The sequence below is a fragment of the Esox lucius genome, chromosome 5 (assembly GCF_011004845.1).
Source record: "Esox lucius isolate fEsoLuc1 chromosome 5, fEsoLuc1.pri, whole genome shotgun sequence".
NCBI lineage: Eukaryota > Metazoa > Chordata > Actinopteri > Esociformes > Esocidae > Esox > Esox lucius.
The window spans coordinates 9,349,921-9,370,510 of NC_047573.1; the positions used below are offsets into that span (position 1 = coordinate 9,349,921).

General features: G+C 43.2%; 1 protein-coding gene across 3 annotated transcripts in view; it reads left to right on the top strand.

Moving 5' to 3' along the window:
• Positions 1–20,590, top strand: part of LOC105007436 (thyroid hormone receptor alpha) — a 126,955-nt gene that overhangs the window by 34,865 nt on the left and 71,500 nt on the right. For 2 of the 3 annotated variants that reach the window (XM_010866376.5, XM_020046442.3), the window contains exon 2: positions 19,397–19,473. The exons of the other annotated variant lie outside the window; for it this stretch is intronic. The gene's annotated coding sequence lies outside the window, so the exon portion shown is untranslated. The remainder of the gene's footprint in view (positions 1–19,396; positions 19,474–20,590) is intronic. 3 annotated transcript variants of the gene reach the window in all.

The window sequence follows — 20,590 nt, forward strand, 5'->3', positions numbered from 1 at the left end:
AGCCAGCTTTGTGATGATTCTTCTTTCTGTAGAAATACACATTACATTTTTAATCCTCAACGGTTCTCATTGGGCAACAGTAGTTTCCACTTTCAGTAACTCTTTCTTAATGTGGTTCTCTTTTGGAATTGAATATCTGGGATTCAAAGAGAATCCATAAGACATTATAAAAAGCAAGACCCATCGTAGGCTATGATCAACTTAATGCGAGAAAGCCTGAAACACTGCTGCTGAGGTTGCACATGGGTTGAGTGAGCATGCATACATTCTAAAGAATGAGGGCGATGAAGGAGGAGCTGTATTTGAATGTAAGGTCCTTAGACATCACAAATATTTATTGAATCTTCTAAATGCGGCAGCAAAAGGGAACACTAGCATGTCTAGGCCTAACCCCAGCTAAAATGCCAAGATTACTTGGTTCTTAGTAGTTTGTCTAACCAAAATATGCCCTTGCAGTAAGCTTTAGAAATACAATAGCACTCTGTCACTTGTACACTTCAGTATTTATTTGACAACGTACCTATATTCTCTTGCTAATAGCATGTGTTATACTTTGGTTTTATCTGTCATTACTACAGGTGATTTAGTCAGTTTCTGTCTTGACCAATTGCCTTTGATCACAGTATTCACCTGCCCCTTCCCAGTTGTCACTTGTCCAATTCTTGTCGAAGCACAGTCAAATGCTTTTTGGCCTTCGAATGCACATGATGTCATGATATTACAGCGCCTTGGATGGTATTGCATCAGATGAATATCATAAGTCTTAGGTCTTTTTATGTCTCAGTTATTTTATGGCCACAGTAGGATTTCAACAGTTGTCTTTTTATTGCTTCTGTGTTCCCCTTGGACCTGCTTTTTTGGGATAACATATATTTTCAAAGTCATACTTTCCATCCTAATTCCCTGTCAAATACATATTGTATAAAGGAATTGCACACACACACACGAATGTCTACGAAATCATTCAGCCAACAAACTAGGCTAGTTGTAAACTGCTGGTGTTTATAACATTTTGGTATGGATCTATATCACTGTTCTGTTGTTACAGTAGGAAATTCAGCTTATACAATGACATGTTACAGTGCCATTCTTCAGACATAATCAAGAAGGGTATATGAGCAGTGGCCTGAGTAGCCCTTTCATATCATAACTATAATTTTACATCATTGTCATTAACATTTTATTAATTTGTTATTAGAAATGTAAAGAATCCAGAGATGTACCTAGCAAGTATACTAGCTAGAAACATTAGTTGCTTTTTGGTAGCCAAACAAACAAACTTGCTCGCTTAAAATAATCAAAACATCTTCTAGCTTGTTATTTTGGAATATATTAAATATATCAAAAATATGAAATAGTATGAAATAATTTATTAAGCTTAAAGCTGTGGTATAGCAGACTGTGGTAACCTAAATTGTTACTGGTTAATAATGTCAATAAGGCACTTTGAAGGCTTCTGGTATATTGCTTATAATATATATCTTGTCAGGCCTGTCTTGTTTAGAAGGCTTCAGTAACAGATCATGTAAAGTGTAACTACTTGATCACTGATGTAATCCATGTGGCCAAAAAGGCTGCATACAATTTCTCATAATGAATGCCTTAGTACCTGACTTCCAGTTGGTCTATTGCTGGGGATACCTGATCTGCTGCACCAGTGTAGCTCATGTGTTTCCCGATCAATAATGTACAGTCTATGATGTCAGCTTGTTAGTCAATGGTGCAGTTTCGGAGACCATCTTGGCTCTTGCGATTCTGCCGTGGGATGGAGGTGACTTTGAATGGCCACTCAGCCTGTGCCGGATGACGCCCTTGAGCATGTTTGGTCTGTGTGATTTGGCTTAACTTAGGCAAAATCTGTTGAGGTCTTCTGGCAGTTGTGCCTTTGTCAGGCCTAAACAGTGTAGCAGGTTCAGAAAATATTTATCCATTCACCGCTTCCCCAGTTAACCAAATCCACAGTCCTTTGAAAAAATAAGTACACAGTTTTTTTTATTTGGCATATTTGGACACTTTGAAAAATTCTAACCACACTCATTGAAAAAAGTTTACCCAATTCAACAAATCACCATTTAAATAAACATAAATGCACTTGTCTTTATGCAGACAAACGGTGCACGGTAATACATTTTGCCAAGATCAAAAGACTTATCCGAGGTCTTCCGAATAAGTATTATTAAGGCCTGTGAGTCCATACTATTTCCAAGCAATTCAAAGGGCATCACTAGTGTCAATATGTTTGAGGTGTTATTGTTTTATATCAACAACTCTCTGTCCAACACTGTTGTAGTCTACTGCAATGCCAAAATACTGCTATACTTGAGATTTAAATTAAGCTGAAAGATTCTACAATGTTGGGTTATCATTAACACCATTTGCCATTGTAGAACTAGCTGTTCCTCCTTGAGTTTAGCTCCCCACAAAACAGTTGGAAAAGCTCCAACAAGTATTGTAGTTTTGATTACAATGTGCTTAAAGGCTGTCATTCAAACTGAATAGCCTCATATATTTTGGGGGAAGGCATTCAACACAGCGTACTTAGCTATTTATTTGTAATTTAAAAAACAATTATTCACACAGTTATGAATACGTATCCAACCCAGTGGGGTTGTTTAGTCAAATAAAACACTGCCTTTGAACAGTAGAACCTAATACCAACCGTAAAGCATAGAGGTAGAGGTGTTATGGTGTGGGGCTGCTTTGCAGCCTCGGGGGCTGACCAACTTGAATTCCATATTGTACCACCTGTCACATATTTTTCAAAGCTCAGATCTCAATCCTATTGAAATACTGTGGGGAGGCTGGAAGCGAGCCATGCAAATAAGCCCTTGAAATAAGCCCTTGAACTTTGTTGAAGCAGTAAAGTAAAGAAGAGTGACAAAAAAAAAAAAAACATTAACAGAGGATGTGCTTACTTTTTCACATGGCTATCTTAGTCAATTTCCATGGTGTTGTACCTTTATCTCTACCTCATTGTTGTTTCTATTGTTTTGTTTTTGTTGTGCTGTTATTTGACAGGACCAGGCTTTGAAATTGATCAGAATTACGCATATCTTTTTACAACAAACACCTGGCCATTGCAAAAAAGGTAGTTACCATAAATGTAGCTACCAATTCCCAAAACAACACCTGAGTCAATCTCAACATGACCTCTCTTAATTATAACATCACTCTGCGATCATTAGGCTTCAGCTCTCATGTGTTATTATTTATTACCTTGCATTTACACATTTGGAAAAGCTTTGAATTCCCAGTCAGTCACTGTAGGCAGCAGAGCCTATTTTTAGATGGCTGTCAAATGGCATATTTACGTAAGGACAGGCCAGGTATTCCGCAGCACTGTAGCTCTGCCTGGTCAGCAGTAAGTCAAAAGCCAGCTATCACATTGGTTCCTTGAAAGTTGTAGAAACATGTTTTTGGTTTCGGGGAAAAACTCATGTATTTTTTGATCTGTTTAACCCTTTGTTGATGCTGAGAATGGAATGTATATGCACTTTAATAACATTTTTAGAATGCTCTTTGAACATCACTTAATGTTTTGATGTTTTTTTATGGAAACCGTTTTTTTATTTTCAGAACATTACCTTACATTGAACCATTAGGTAACCTGTTGGAAACGTTATGCTGATGTATGCAAATTCCCACAGAAGAGTGTTGCTCCTTAACACTCTCAGAGCTAAGAACATGACTTTTCTATGGGGAAACCTGTAAGACATGTACAGATGTCCTGAAGAACATTGTTTGTTAATGTTCGCTAAGCTGTTTTAGAAAATTTCTGTTGTAGAGGGTTCCTAGAACATTACCAGTAATTTGATTAAGTCACCTAGCTCTAATAAACATGTGGTTTTAAGAACGGTATGTACAAGCTGTGTAATCAATTATGAAAGCAGTGGAAGCTCCTGGGTTGAATTGCTGCATGTCAGGCCTGTACACTCTTGTTTTTATAGATCTGACCCCATTTAGCTCAGCCTAAGGGCTAAATATTTCTTAAAACATAGCAAAACAAAAGGGGCTAGGCTAGGTTAGCGTATGCTAGGGTTTACATTGAGTTGTAGCTTTAGCCGTATTAGCAAGAAATTGTTGCAGTGGTTGCAGGGCAGAATTGTGTGGTTTCTAGCAATCTCTATAGTACCTTTTAGGGCTCAGCAATAAAGACACCTTAGCCCTTTCTTTAGGGCAATAACCATTTAGCCACCTTGGCCTTTCTTCATAATTTACCCATGTTTTCAAGAGCTATCATTAGCTTAGCATGAGAATATGTTGAGCTATGTGATTTAAACCTGTGGCCTGCCTCCTACCAATGCCTAAATGTTTTTCCTCCTTCATCACCTCCTCTCCAATCATCCACGTCTTCTTTCTATCATACATGCCAGCAGCTAAAGGAGGACATAACCCCACCAACAAGCTGAACAACAAAGGCAGGCTTGTGACTTGACCCGATAAAGCTCCCTCTGTTCATGGTATAGATGCAGTTGTGTTGGCTCTCCACAAGGACAATGCCTTTAAACATTAGAGCTCATAGATAAACAGCCAACTGCCGTCACTTCTAGTGGCCTGGGTCTGGGCAAGAGAAACTGGCTTCTATTGGGCAGCTTTAGGGCAAGAGAAACTAGCTTATATTGAGCTGTGTCTGGGAGAGGGAAAGAGGATTCAAGTGGCATGGGTCTTTGCAAGGTAAATAGATTTCTAGTGGACTGGGTCTGGGCAAGGGAAACAGGCTTCTCGTGGCCTGGGTCTGGGCAAGGGAAACAGGGCATCTAGTGGCCTGGGTCTGGGCCAGGGAAACAGGCTTCTAGTGGACTGGGTCTGGGCAAGGGAAACAGGCTTCTAGTGGACTGGGTCTGGGCAAGGGAATTGAAAAGCCTGGCAGGCAACTGGGTGCGCTTGGGTTCACCAGGCCGTGGTACTACAGGGCATTCTGTACATCACTTACATAACAAACACACAACACGTTTTAGGAATATCTTTCCTTCTGGAGACACAATAAGTTATATCCATGCAAATGTCCTGTTTTACCCTATACTTAACCTAAACCATACCCCAAAAACCCAACCCTGGCCCAACTACAAACCCCTGAACCAAAATGTCTCATTTGTTTATCGTCTCATGCGGATAGGCAAGTTTTACCTTCACTGCTGGGATTTTACACCCACACACACGCACACACACACACACACACACACACACACAGGAATTCAAGCACCAGTACTGGTGCTAAGCTAAAACAAATAAGGTGTGTCTTTTCTTCATTGGTTTTGGAGTTTGCTACCTTGTCAACTTAATAGGAGCATTTATCATCAAGAAAATCAGCTATTCATCATAAGTATGCTGAACCGAAAGTTGGTGTCTATAGGGAATCAACTCACCGCCCTCCACAACCACGTTCTCCCTCTATTCTGTTCCTTTTTTCTCTCCATAATTCTCTCTTTTTTTGTGCTGATTATGGCAGGTTGGATCATGCTGTGCTCACTTTCTCTCTCTCTCCCCCCACTTTTTCTTCTCTCCCCCTCTCTTCCCCTCTCTCCCTCACACTGCCATTGTGTCTGTAGTGAGCATGAGACTGAGTTTTACGTGGAGCAGCCAGATATATGGAGAGGAGAGAGAATGAGGAAACCGAGGAGGATAGAGGGAACGTAGAGAACAGAAGGACTGACAGAAAGGGAGTAGAGGATAGAGGGAACGTAGAGAACAGAAGGACTGACAGAAAGGGAGGAGAGGAAAGAGAACAACCAGAGGGAGATTCTTAGAACATACAGACAAACAATGCATGCAGGGAAGAATTAGGCCAATATGCATTATTAATAAATATCCGAAAAGAGCCATCGTGTTTTACAACCACCTAGAAACAAGCAACCCTCAACCTTACCATTCCAAAGCCCTGAAATGCCTAGAAATGAATACAGCCAAAAATCCCATCCTCCACTTAGTACTGAGACTAAGTTCCCAAACCACTACCAACCCAATTCAGGCAATCTGAATTGGTTAATTTTTTTAAGTGTACACTTCATATTAATGCATTTTATTGAATTGGTTCATTTTTTGAAGTGTACACTTCATATTAATGTATTTTACTGAATTGATTCATCTATCTATCCATCTATCCATCATGTTTGCACTGGAAAAAAGATCTTGTTTCGAATCCTGCTCATGGTTTAGCCAAGCAGTCCCACAGAGGGTGGGGAAATTGACCAGCAATCAAATATGGTCGCCTTGCCTCATTCAGCTAGGGAGTTATGAAGGAACCTATAAATGGCAATTCTATGTTTATGTTACAAATGTTTATCTCTGATCTGACTACAGGATCTAAGGTCATGGCTTTATCACCCTATTTTGATCCGTGAGTAGATCACTCTGTTTTACAGTATGGTGCCAGGAAGCATAGATTGGAATGTGTCTCTAGTTGATAAGAGGGGCTATTCTTTAGGACTACCGGTAGTGTTGTTGTCTTTTTGTTAGCTAACAACCCCCACAAATTTAGTTTCTAGAATAAAAGCCAGGGCATGTTGTGGAAAGGGTCTCTCTTGCATTTTCCTCACTTCTACTTGCGTCTTTGCTCTAGTAGCATCTCAAATCTCTTTTATCTTTGATACTTTTGATACAATTTAACTTTGATACTTGTACTGTAATTGGAATACTCTCATTATATAATAAATTCGCTATTTTGAATTATTCTAAAATGGGTAAAAATCCAGTTCATTCAGATATTGCAAAGAAAGACTTTAATCGTGAATTGTTTATGTACAAATAAAACCAAAAAATAATTATGGTGCCAGACTGATGCAACTAATGGATAAGGACGTAGCTTCGTTTTACCAAAACAGAGGTAACACAGCCGGCCCCCACTTGACACTCCAAGTCCAACAGACATTTGAAGGGCTGCTGCGGTTCGTGTGTGCTTATTTCCCCTTTGCGCCATTGTCTATAATACAATTTTCTTTGCTCTATAATAATTAGCCCAGAAACTGTTTCATTGGGTTTTATTTTATCAGCTGACAGAAACACTTACAGAAAAAAGAGGAGCCCATTAAGTGATGCCCAAGCAGTACACACGCTGACAGTACCACACTGTTTCATTACCTATCTCACTTGGGGACTACCCCCCCCCCCCCCAAACCTATTTCTGCTTACAAGGATGTATATATTTGCATTTGCCAGTGGTTACTAACTTTGACTGTATGAGGAGCATGGTAATCTGAACATTTTGGGAGGTGCTCTCTCTGTTCTCTAGGGGTGTGTCCCACAGGACAAACTGTCAAAGTACAATCTAAGACCCACAGTGGGCTGTTCTCTCAAATGCCTGACAAAATTCGAAGGATTTATATTTAGTCGTAAAAGCAAGAGAGATGTGAGTGTGACATCTTCATGAATATATATATATATATATTTTAAACAAATTACAAAAAGAAAGTCTGCACACTATGAGGTCAATGGAACATATACTGTGGATACCTTAACCTTAGCCCAATGCATTAATGCTCACACTTCTGGTAAATTACCATTGTTAGGCTCTCATAAATCACTGGTTTCTGCTGTGCTATTTCTGCTGTGCTATTTCCAATGCTATTAATAGGATTTTACTTGTCATATTGTCAACACTTGGCTGTCAATAGTTGCCATGACATGCCTTTCATGATATGACCTTCACATGGAAAATGTGTTTTCCAGAGCCTTGATGCAGCTAGGAATTACATTGTTCCAGAACCGATTCTCTGGCCTGGTGGAGTGCTGGTGTCATGGAATCCGAACAGAGGCATTCTGACTTGTCTCCCAGCGTTTATTTGGTGACTGTGATTGAACTTGGAGGGCCCATGGCTTGTGCAGTGCAGGATCGTTTTAATGACATGGCAGCACAAAGCAGCTGTCTTCTTTAATTATGGAAGAGTGTTGAACCGGCCTCAGGGCCTTCTTCTCCCCTCTTTCCCCCTTTGATACCTCACCATTCCCCCTCCTCTCCTCTCGTCTTTTCAACGCCGGCTTCACACAGCCCTTTGATTTCCTCCCCTGTCCTGAACGGAGTAATCCCTGAATCGCATGTGTCACCTCTGCTAAGCACTGATGAATGGGCCAGGATGGCCTCCAGGAGCTAATCACATTCAGGTCCCGACGCTAGCTCACCGGTCCAGGTCTCTGACCCGTTTCAGGGTGAATGGATGGTGTCCTGCCTGGAGCCCGGTCCGGCTGTTGCCAGGCACCTGTTTTCTCCACCATGAATGGGCATTCATCTGATGAGGTCTACATTATGTCAAAAACAAAAATCCCTGTTAGCCCACAAACCCACAGGTGGGATCCAGGGATTGTTGTACATTTGATTTGAGGTTGAATGCCCCCCCCAGAGGACATGCCAGGGAATACACCTACTTGTCACTCACCCAACCACTGTGAAGGTAGACCCACGAGGTGGACAGGAAGGGACTGGGAAACCCAGTCGCTTGGAGCGGCTTGGGTACAGGCGTTTGTCTGGGGCCGACCGTGCGAATCCGAACCGGCAAGCGGTGTCTGGGCTTGAGGTAGGGGGGAGCCACTGGGAAATTCTGGGAATGCCACAGGTGTCACAGGGGTGGGGTGCGCGTCCAAATACAGCGGTCCTTACATGTCAGGACGTTACTAGCAGCACAAACAGGCCGGACCTCACTGGAACGGGTGGCTTAGGAAGGACACAGTGTTCCTAGAAACCAGCATGGCTCCTGGCTTGTGTGTCAGTAGGCTTATAGTCGATGCTTTCCAGCCTAATTGGGACAATAATCCAACACTAAGTACGCACCCTACTTAAACGGAGGGCGCTCTTGTCCTATCAGAAGCATGAGTTGGTGTAATCTCAATTAGACGTAGGCCCAACCAGTCCAAAGCGTTCCCCTTTGAGTTAGATGGAGGTCTTTTCAGAGAGTTGCAAAGAGGATATGCTCTCTACTGTCATACGCGCTCTACTGTAGCGCAATGAGTTAACAGTTTAAACAAAACCAGTTATTCTCGGCCAAGATATTTTCCCCTCTCACTATGTACTGGATTAACACACACCGAGCCGGTCCCTCGCTCTTTGCCCTCCCTCCCTCCCTCCCTCCCTCCCTCCCTCCCTCCCTCCCTCCCTCCCTCCCTCCCTCCCTCCCTCCCTCCCTCCCTCCCTCCCTCCCTCCCTCCCTCCCTCCCTCCCTCCCTCCTTCCTTCCTAACCCATCTTCCATGCAAATGAACTCCAAGTCACTGGGGCAAACTGCTGTTCACTGCTTGACCAGCTATAAATCTGACTTCTGACAAGCCCCACTGCATTGTGTGCCCCCCCACCTCCCTCTCACCCCCCTCTCACTGGGAGCTGCCCAGCTGTGCGGCCTCTCATCAACGTGGCCTTGTGTTTTTCTATATCTCTTTCCCTCTCCCTGACCCTCACTCTCTCTTTCTCTGTTTTCTTCCCCTCCTGTTCGAGTGCTGTGACTTATACGGCCACAATGTGAATCAGGCCTTTCAGTGGCTAAACGGCTGCCCTTGGCTCTCTGCTTGGACACACAGATTGGTTGTCTGTTCGTTATTGTAATGGCCATGTCTGTGTATGTGCGTGTTTTTGTGAGCTCTTGTCTTTTAGTCCTACTAGTAAATAAAAAACATGGGATTTTTTTTAGAGGTTTGCACAGTCATGCAAGTACAAAAGCGGCCTGATATTCATGGTATTCATTGTAGCGCTGTGGCATCGTTTTAAAACAGTGCCATTTAAAACAACTGCTAGTATTGCGTAAATGTCCCTTAATAGCCTGAATCTCTATTGCTGCCAGATGTACAGATGCCACGTCTCTCTCTCTTTCTCTCTCTCTCTCTTTCTCTCTCTCTTTCTCTCTCTCTTTCTCTCTCTCTTTCTCTCTCTTTCTCTCTCTCTTTCTCTCTCTCTTTCTCTCTCTCTTTCTCTCTCTCACATCATGCATGAGAAACTCTGCAGTGGATCCAGGATGCCAGTGTTGACTAGCATGCTGTAGAACAAGCAGTGGAAATGGAGGCAGTGGAGTATCCTGACTTGATGTGGAGGCAGTGGGGTTGCATGATTGAATATGAAGGCCATGGGCTGTCCTGACTCAATATGGAGGCAGTGGACTGTCCTGTGGAGGCAGTGTGGTATCCTGATTGGATGTGGAGGCAGTGGATTGTCCTGAATGGACATGGAAGCAGTGGATGTTCTTGACTGTCCATGGAGGCAGTGGGCTGTCCTGACTGGACATGGAGGCAGTGGGCTGTCCTGAATGGTCATGGAGGGAGTAGGCTGTCCTGATTGGACATTAATGCAGTTGGCTGTCCTGACTGGACATGGAGGCAGTGGGCTGTCCTGAATGGACATGGAGGCAGTGGATTGTCCTATGGAGGCAGTGTGATGTGGGCGACACGTGGGGAGGGTTGAGTTAAGAGAAGACGTGGTTCTTTTGCAGACAACGGATGCCTTACCTCCATTGTTGCCCTGCGTACACAGTCAAAGCTGTTTGTCACCCGGATGGTGTGCTGGTATCGAAACCCAAGTGTTGTCATGGTTCCTTAAACTGTGACATCCGCATGACCTAACCGCCAGTCTGCCTGACTTGGCTTGGAAAGGTGTGATTTTCTTTGCCCTTTTGGCTTCTCAAACGGTGAGGGATTGTAGTTATTAGCTAGTGTGTATATTTTTTGGTGATTATGGAGGTCAGAGTTCAACATCCCAGGAACTCTGGGCCTCTACATAACCAGTCAATGTGGTGACTCTCCAGAGCCAATAGATGTGGTGGGAACGCAGGGACGCAGACCGACAGGGGGTGGAAAGAGGATGCCGTCATTGGTGCACCATGTGACAGCTGGATAAGCACGCTGTCATATTTCACAGGCCCACAATGTGTAATATCCAGACAAATCCATCTGTTTTCGCTGGGGGTAAAATTTTAAATGTGTCCTTGTCAGATTTAGAAGTAACTGCTAAATGCGATCCCCTGTTCGTATACGCTGGGGCATAGCTAGCTTACGGAAAGCAATGGTGTTTTTTTTTGCTGTCATTTTCTTGTATTACAGTTTATTGGTGACATGACATGAACAAATACTGAGGCTGAGATCCATACAAGAATCAAGTGACTTACCTGAAATACACATATAAACAATTCCAGGCACTTCCGTTTCATTTATTTATTTTCATAAAAAAATTATCTTCTGGGTGAATGAAAATGCAAAAAGGAAAATTCATAGCATTTCTGTTGTTTTGGTTATGTTTCATTGGGTCTGAGCCCAGAGAGTAGTCATCAGTTGCCAAAACTCCCATGATGCATCAGAGCCTCCGGTTTCATACAGAAGATAAAGGGATTCAAATGATTTGGAAGATGAAGGGATTTTATGAGATTGGAATGCATCTGTAATGAAACAATACAAGCTCCCTGGACCCAGTTTGCTGGCTAGCTTTGGTATCAAAAGAAATGCTGCTCATCCAATTTTTTATCTCCTATAGTAGATACACTTTACCTATACTTAGATTTGTCAACAACCATTTATAATGTTTCCTTGTTACCGCACTTGTGCAAGCAGTCACTAAACATATCGAGCTAAGTGCTGCTGGCTGCTCACCGTAACTCGCGACTGGACATCTTAATGCGTCTGGCCATGTTTGGCCTTGCACAGCTGCTTCAAGCCCAGCAGAGGCTTCTTCCTCTGGGGAAAAGAAAGGCCGAATCAGATGTCCTGAATCCTCCCTCAGTCACTGAACCTGTGACAGGGTAGTGAATTACCCTCACATTAAAGCCCCACCTTTGCCACCATAAATGGGTTTTTTTCAGCTGGGGTCATCTTGGGGCCCCACTGATATCTAGCGCCATGTTGTTTTTGTTGTCTTTAAACAATATGCTCATGTCTTCTGCCTTGAATCACTGCAGAATCGCTGCTTAAGTGTGCTACTTATTGCAGGACTAGGATTTTTTTCGCGCAACTCAACACCTACCCTCATCACTTGCCTGGGGGAAGGTCACCCCCACAAGAAAGGTATAGTTTTCTTGTAACCGGGCATCTCATAACTTGCACTGGAGCCAGGCATTTGCTTGGAAACGTTATAAAGGCAAATACTGATTGACTGCAGCTTGCGTTGTACCGGTGATTGATTATGCGTTCAGGGTGAGCTGCTTGGAAAGGCAGCAGAGTTACGGTTGCTATCTCATCCACTCGAACGGGAAGGGGCCCTTTCATTTTGATTTGATTTAAAGGTCCTAAGATATTGTTGTGTATGTGTCAGAGCACCCTTTTCCCCCAAAGGTCGGCCTTGTGTTCAATGCCGTCGTGACGAACCCCATGAAATGTAATTTAGAGGGTTGCTTATAGATCTTGTTGAAAGGAGTGTACTGTTTTTGTATGGAGCGTTTAATAGCTGGTGTCTTGTATGATGAGTTGGAAGGGCTGTGGGGAGGGGAGGTCTCAGCCTCTTCTCGCTAGACTTTTGGTGTCAGACAGACGGTCAGTGTAAGGGTGGTCAAAGTTGAAATTTGGATGTGAACCTTTTAGTCAGCTCTGACGACATCATGCTCCATGTTTTTTCTTCAAACTTGACGGTGGTGTGAATCCGTCGTTAGGAAGGTTGACGTTGCTGAATTCCATTTTGGAGGACTAGTTTGTCTTGCGTAAGGTACTAAAGAGGCGTACTGTACTTTCACACAACCACTGCCCTGTCTGGGTCTCCTGGGGAGATTTATGCTCCAGTAACCCAGGGAGGACTCCACGTCCACATGTCCTATCATGGAGAGAGCTCAACCCCCTCTTTATCACATCTTCTTGCTTTTTTCCTGAATTATTGCAGTTAAGCAATTTCAAATAAGGATTTAGCTGCAGACCCCAGCCATACAGAAGCTCTCAGTGTAATTGACCTTTTTTCATTCATTCTGTTGTCAGTCCCATTATACGCCTTGGAATGTTGTTAATCATTTTCCTCTTTTTTCAGTGGAACCATTTGGAACCTATAGAACTATATTCTGCTGTGTGCAGGATAATGTAATGGAATTAGTGTGATAAAAGAGGTATGTGATATGCATTAGCTGGTGTCAAGTTTCTTTAGTGCATCCCATGGTGCATTGCTTGTCATCTGCCGGAACATTTAATAAACTTAATTGGGTTACATGTATCTGGAAACAAGTAGTATTTTCTCCACTTTGCTTGCAGAACTATGTTAATTAATTTCTTCAGAAGCAAATATCGACTACAAACATCTTTTCATGCTACAGCGTAGGTTTTTCCATATTGTTTCTAAAAGGGGGTTAGATACAAATACGCTAAACGATTTCTCAAGCTTGGCCTTAATCAGAGGGAGGTCTCTTCTAACTAGTCACCATTATTTGCTTTGCCTTAAATTTACCATTAATAATAATTTTTAGATAACGGCTAATAATGCAGTTGGTTGGTTGAGAAGTTATTAAACAAGCGTGTGAAGCAAAATTGCCTCACAGACATGACATCAAACAAAAAATGTCATTCAAATTACTTAACCAACCTCAATGTACTCTCACTGTTAGGATGATGAGACAGGAAGACCACATTCATTCTGAAAGGCTTGAACAGGAACTGTGATCTCTGACCTCTATGATTTGTTATCTGCTCCTGTAGTAATCCTTAGCTCTGTATCTGGCCCAGATCATACATTACAGAGACAGAACTATGGACTAAGGAAGTACATATTAGCTGTCACATCAGCAAAAGAAGACTCAACATTGACTAATGGTTACGCTATTGGCACATATGCTGTTGTGCCTACCAACCTATAAGCGCAAGACGTACACTCACCTAAAGGATTATTAGGAACACCATACTAATACTGTGTTTGACCCCCTTTCGCCTTCAGAACTGCCTTAATTCTACGTGGCATTGATTTAACAAGGTGCTGAAAGCATTCTTTAGAAATGTTGGCCCATATTGATAGGATAGCATCTTCCAGTTGATGGAGATTTGTGGGATGCACATCCAGGGCACGAAGCTCCCGTTCCACCACATCCCAAAGATGCTATATTGGGTTGAGATCTGTTGACTGTGGGGGCCATTTCAGTACAGTGAAATCATTGTCATGTTCAAGAAACCAATTTGAAATGATTCAAGCTTTGTGACATGGTGCATTATCCTGCTGGAAGTAGCCATCAGAGGATGGGTACATGGTGGTCATAAAGGGATGGACATGGTCAGAAACAATGCTCAGGTAGGCCGTGGCATTTAAACCATGCCCAATTGGCACTAAGGGGCCTAAAGTGTGCCAAGAAAACATCCCCCACACCATTACACCACCACCAGCAGCCTGCACAGTGGTAACAAGGCATGATTGATCCATGTTCTCATTCTGTTTACGCCAAATTCTGACTCTACCATCTGAATGTCTCAACAGAAATCGAGACTCATCAGACCAGGCAACATTCTTCCAGTCTTCAACTGTCCAATTTTGGTGAGCTCGTACAAATTGTAGCCTCTTTTTCCAATTTGTAGTGGAGATGAACGGTACCCGGTGGGGTCTTCTGCTGTTGTAGCCCATCCATCTCAAGGTTGTGCGTGTTGTGTTGGTTCACAAATGCTTTGCTGCATACCTCGGTTGTAACGAGTGGTTATTTCAGTCAAAGTTGCTCTTCTTTCAGCTTGAATCAGTCGGCCCATTCTCCTCTGACCTCTAGCATCAACAAGGCATTTTCGCCCACAGGACTGCCGCATACTGGATGTTTTTCCCTTTTCACACCATTCTTTGTAAACCCTAGAAATGGTTGTGCGTGAAAATCCCAGTAACTGAGCAGATTGTGAAATACTCAGACCGGCCCGTCTGGCACCAACAACCATGCCACGCTCAAAATTGCTTAAATCACCTTTCTTTCCCATTCTGACATTCAGTTTGGAGTTCAGGAGATTGTCTTGACCAGGACCACACCCCTAAATGCATTGAAGCAACTGCCATGTGATTGGTTGATTAGATAATTGCATTAATGAGAAATTGAACAGGTGTTCCTAATAATCCTTTAGGTGAATGTATTTGTGGTGGAAAATATGTTTTAAAATACATCTTTCAAATTATTTAACTCAGTGGGCAGCACACATACGGTACATATATATGTAGAAATAGAGTTTACTTTCTTCAGGGGATCCTGGTGGGAATAATTTTCATGCCGTGGGTTGGAAGGAGGTGGTTAAATGAATGCAGCGGAATTACTGCCTGAAATAGTGCACACTCACTATACAAACACTACAAATAGTACACACTCGACATACAAATGCTACAAATAGTGCACACTCACTATACAAACACTACAAATAGTACACACTCGACATACAAATGCTACAAATAGTACACACTCACCATACAAACAGTACAAATAGTACACACTCACCATACAAACATTACATATAGTACACACTCACCATACAAACATTACAAATAGTGAACACTCACTATACAAACACGACAAATAGTGCACACTCACCATACAAACACTACAAATTGTACACACTCGCCATACAAACACTACAAATTGTACACACTCGCCATACAAACGCTACAAATTGTACACACTCGCCATACAAACACGTGTTGTAAGATCACTAGGTTGTAGAATCTGTTGTCGTAAATCTACATCTTGAGAGATCCACAGCAACACAATACACACAAATGAACCCCATGACTGGGGGGGGCTAACATGAAAATGAACCGTGTGCAGGCTAACAATCAATTATAGTTGCTAATAAAATGTAGTTTAATGTGTGCAGCTAACATCATTTGGGAGAACTGGTTCAGGTCACTTGGTATCTACCGCAACAGGACAGAAGAGATAGGACAGACTCATACTAATCTGTTTGTTGTGCATTTGAATGTGTCTGACTTCAAATTCTCACACCTGAATAGAAATAGAGCGTAAATAATGAGCGCATTGGTTACAAAACAACTGAGACATTTCTGTGCGCCTAAATTAAAACCAGCGGAATAGACTCACTCTTCACTACGATCTCCCACCAAAACACATGTGTTCTACAATAATGAAATGTTGGCTTTTTTGAATTGTTAGCACAGCTCAGTATAGTGGTTTATCACAGCACATTGGCTGGGCTTGGGCAGGGCATCCCCTATCCATGCTGGTTTGCGAGATTGCCATGTCACAATGGGTCTCTGGACTATGTTGTATCCCTTTGTTTGAGAACGTCCTCTGTGAGTACGCGACAAAGAACAGAAGACACAGGCTGATTACAGTTTCTACTCAAATTAAGAGATATTGGTGAGAGCTGAAGTAACCATATGGACAGTACCTGATGAAGTATTCTCTGTGATTTCTTCCAACATGTGGAGCATGTGTCTGTCCACATGAGGCAGTGGGTTCAAGAATTGCTTAATGCTAGCCGACAAGAAGGGAATCAGTAATGTTAAGCCTTGTAAAAGGGTACTGTCTGTGATTAGTTGTACAGTGTGAATATACAGTCTATAAATAATAATAATAAATATAGTTTCTTTACTTTTTCTATGTCACCACATCATCCTAACCCCCCTATTTCCCCTGGCTATTAGCCTGGCACAACGTTAACATACAGATGTCAGATGGCTACGGTAAAGGTAACTGTTCCACTTCAGTTTTTTGCTCTCAGCAGGGAAAGAGCCCTCAAGCTAATTGATATTCCTCTGGAATTTCAGCCTGACAAAGACAGCCTTTCACAGGGCAGAGGCAGGAACAGCGGAGGTGGCACCAGCCGTTTCACTCGGAAAGTAAAGCACCCGCGACGTGGCTTTCAAAACACTCTTCTCTTACGCTGACCCGAGCGGCGCTCCGCCCCTACAACTCGTCCCGATGTACGTCCTCTCCTTGGCTCCGAGTTCCACCCCGGCTTTCCCCGTCTTCCTGGGGCTGTAATGGCCATGGTGCACGAGGACTCGTGTTACAGTCTCGGACGAGTGGTTGAGGACATTGACCCCCGCCTCCTGTCACTCCGATGTACTGCCTGCTTTCGGACCGCGTAGTGAGCACATGGTGGACTGGTTCTCAGGGAGCTCGGTGTAGTCTCTCCTCCTGACACGTCTGACCCCTATTGTTCAAGTAAACCACGAACCAACCACTGTCCCATACTCACACCCACATACTCGCGCGCAAAGCCAACCACTTCCACACTAAAAGCTGTGGTTCCTCAGAGCAGACATTGACCCCTGACCTATACCCCTATCCAATCAGGCACAAATTAGGCATGTCAAGAAGACGCCCACCCACACCCCACCACCCCCATCCCATCTCCATTAGCAGGGGCTTTTGGGGAGCTGTTTACTCTTGCCGTGAGGGAGGGATTTCCCTTCCTGTTTTAGGGTCTTGTAACTCTTGAACTTCTTCCTCACACACACACAGACATAGACATGCATGCGTGCACACACAGACAAAACCACACGCACACACACCCTCCTTCGGGTGCTTCCCATCCGATGGGACAGTAATGATATTAACAGCTTCCTCTTCCCAATGACCCTTGGAACAGTTTCCAGTCCGTACTCTTCTCTGCTATTAGTTTACGGTGTGTACCCATTTCGTCTTTCCTAGTAATTTAAATTCTCAAAAAGTTTCTTCTTCTATGATTTTCCAGTCTACCCATTTCTTGTTCATTGATTTTCCGGCCTACCCATTTCTTCTTCTATGATTTTCTTGTCAACCTATTTCTTCTATGATTTTCCGGCCTACCCATTTATTCTTCTATGATTTTCCGGCCTACCCATTTATTCTTCTATGATTTTCCGGCCTACCCATTTCTTCTTCTATGATTTTCTAGTCAACCTATTTCTTCTATGATTTTCCGGCCTACCCATTTCTTCTTCTATGATTTTCCGGCCTACCCATTTCTTCTTCTATGATTTTCCGGCCTACCCATTTCTTCTTCTATGTTTTTCCGGCCTACCCATTTATTCTTCTATGTTTTTCCGGCCTACCCATTTATTCTTCTATGATTTTCCGGCCTACCCATTTATTCTTCTATGATTTTCCGGCCTACCCATTTATTCTTCTATGATTTTCCGACTTACCCATTTCTTCTTCTATGATTTTCCGGTCTATCCATTTCTTCTTCTATGACTTTCCGTCCTACCCATTTATTCTTCTATGACTTTCCGTCCTACCCATTTCTTCTTCTATGATTTTCCGGCCTACCCATTTCTTCTATTAATTTCTGGTCTACCCATTAATTCTTCCCATTTTGTAGCCCAATTAAGAATTAAACAACTCCATACAAGCCAAGAGCAACAAGGATCCTGTTTTACAAGGGCTGATTATATAATCAAGTTAAAATAAACCCAGATTTGAGATCCCAGGCTCCGGCTAGCCACTGTAGCTCACCAGCAGAGCTTATCCACCAACACCAACAAAAAAAACCTGGAATGTATTTGCAAACACATTCTTGTTGTTTTGCTTTGCAAAGCCTGGAGACCCTTTAATGGAATAGTCTGCAACATTTCCTAACCATGTAAGCTGTCTATATACAGAGTATGACAGAAATAATGTGCTTTGGTCCCACAAACCCAATTCCCGTCATGAGAGCGATTACATCGTTTTTTTTTGTGTGTACCACGTCCAAAACATCCAGAAGTGTTTTAAATTGACTATTAAGCTGATCAATGTCGCTTCTAGATGATTTGAACATTATGCATGAAACATTCTGGGCCTCATGACTTCAATGGAATTTGTGTCACAAATGCATTTGGATGTGAAAGTCAAACCCTGGAAGGCTGTCATACCTTGTTCACCAAGTTCTAATGCAGTGAGGAAAACCACAAAGCGTCATTTTGTAATTCGGGTAATTTTGCGTGGGCCTAAAATGACTCACGGCTGCCCGTGTATCCGCCGGCAACAGGCATGGCAGACAGCAGCAGGGCAGAGAATTGTGGGTAGCAGGGAGGGTGAGAACGTACGTGTTGACATTTGTCTCTGGGGCTTCGGTGCTGTTGCAGGAGATAAGTACGCACGTAGGGTGGAGATGGACAGATTCATAGAGAGGGGCTAGGTCATATCTGTTCTCGGGTCTGAATCCTAAAACAGATACAGAATTGTTTCCACATTTAAAGGGCCGATCTGCAATCCAAATAATAAAAAAAGCAGACGACCCGCCTTTGTTTTGGTAACAATCTGAGAGATGGGCCTAATCGTTACGTAAACCCCTCGCAGGTGTATCGACAGAGCTATGGACGACTGACCATACATGGTGTCAATCATAAATGTAACCGTGTTGTGAGGCTGTGCTGTTTCACAGTTGAACTAAACTCACATGGCATTTTCAACGGGCCTTCTTCATCAGTTAATGGGTTAATATCATTAATTAAAAGGTCAAAAAAGGACATAGCAACCACATATTGACCCATTATCGCTTATGCAAGTAGTTTGTTTTTTCATTTTTCTCATCCACTCCTCTCAGTCTTGCCCTGTTCTGAGTCTTCCTGTGTTTGTATTTGGCAGGGAGGAGGCCATCTTCCCAATGAGCACACTACAGGCCTAGAGGAGCCATTACCCACAATACACCTTGCAGGACACAGGTATGTTCTGCTATCTGCTCTTCTGTCGCAGCTGTACAGCATGTCTGTGCACTGGACACACATTCACATGGATGCACACGTGTACACACACACACACACACACACACACACACACACACAGATGTTCTCTCTATCCTGTTTCTGTCTCACACACCAATCGCCAGTCTGTAGAGATATTGAGGTGCTCTGATGAAATGCCCAAGCATTCCCCAATGTCCTACTATCAAAAGACCGTAGCTAGTTTATTAGGTACACAAAGCCGTTTAGGAATCTATATCACTCCTACTGTGAGTCATCTTGCTTGCTATTTAAAGCCGGCATATAGGCACTGAGGCATTCAGATACTGTTTGATTAAATGTTAGAATGGGCAAACGAGTGACTTAAGCTCTTTTGTGCATGGCTTGATTTTCAGTAGTAGAGGCGCCGGATCTATCAGTAGCAGTCCTGTGTCTAAAAACAGTCGTTGTTAATGCAGCAAATAATGGCTCAGTAGAACCGCAGTGTGCGGAACGGCATCTCAACGCGAAACGAGTTGGTCTTCGTCACGGATGGCTCAGACCACCACACTGGATTTCCCTCCTGTTAGCTAAAGACTTCACCCGGTATGTGATCACGAACACTGCCTGGTCTGACAGATCCAGACTCTGTTCATTTGAGCGGCTTGCGTAGTCACCAGACCCCAACCCAAGCAGTTAACATACCGCCTCCCAGTCTGCGGCGACAGTGCGATGCCATAGAGTCAGCACGGAATGTCAACATTTCAAACCCCTCGTGGGATCCATGGCCATGCACATTCACAATGTTCTGGTGGCTGAAGGGTCCTGACCCGGTACTGGATGGATGGATTTAACGGACAGGGTTCTGTGTGCATACACTACGCGTTCTATATGTACCTCCCTCCATTCCGAAATTCCCTCTGTCTTTCTACAGGGGTGTGAGTTTTCATTGCGGCGTTAGAGTCAGGCGTGGATGACAGTGAGGGCGACCAGCCGGGGAGTTTACCTCATCCTGGGGTTGAGGTATATTTAGGAGGTGTTTTGGAAGTCTACTCATCCATTTAAATTGGACAGCGATTTTCCATGTGGAATTATCTCCTCACAAGTTACATTCTAACGG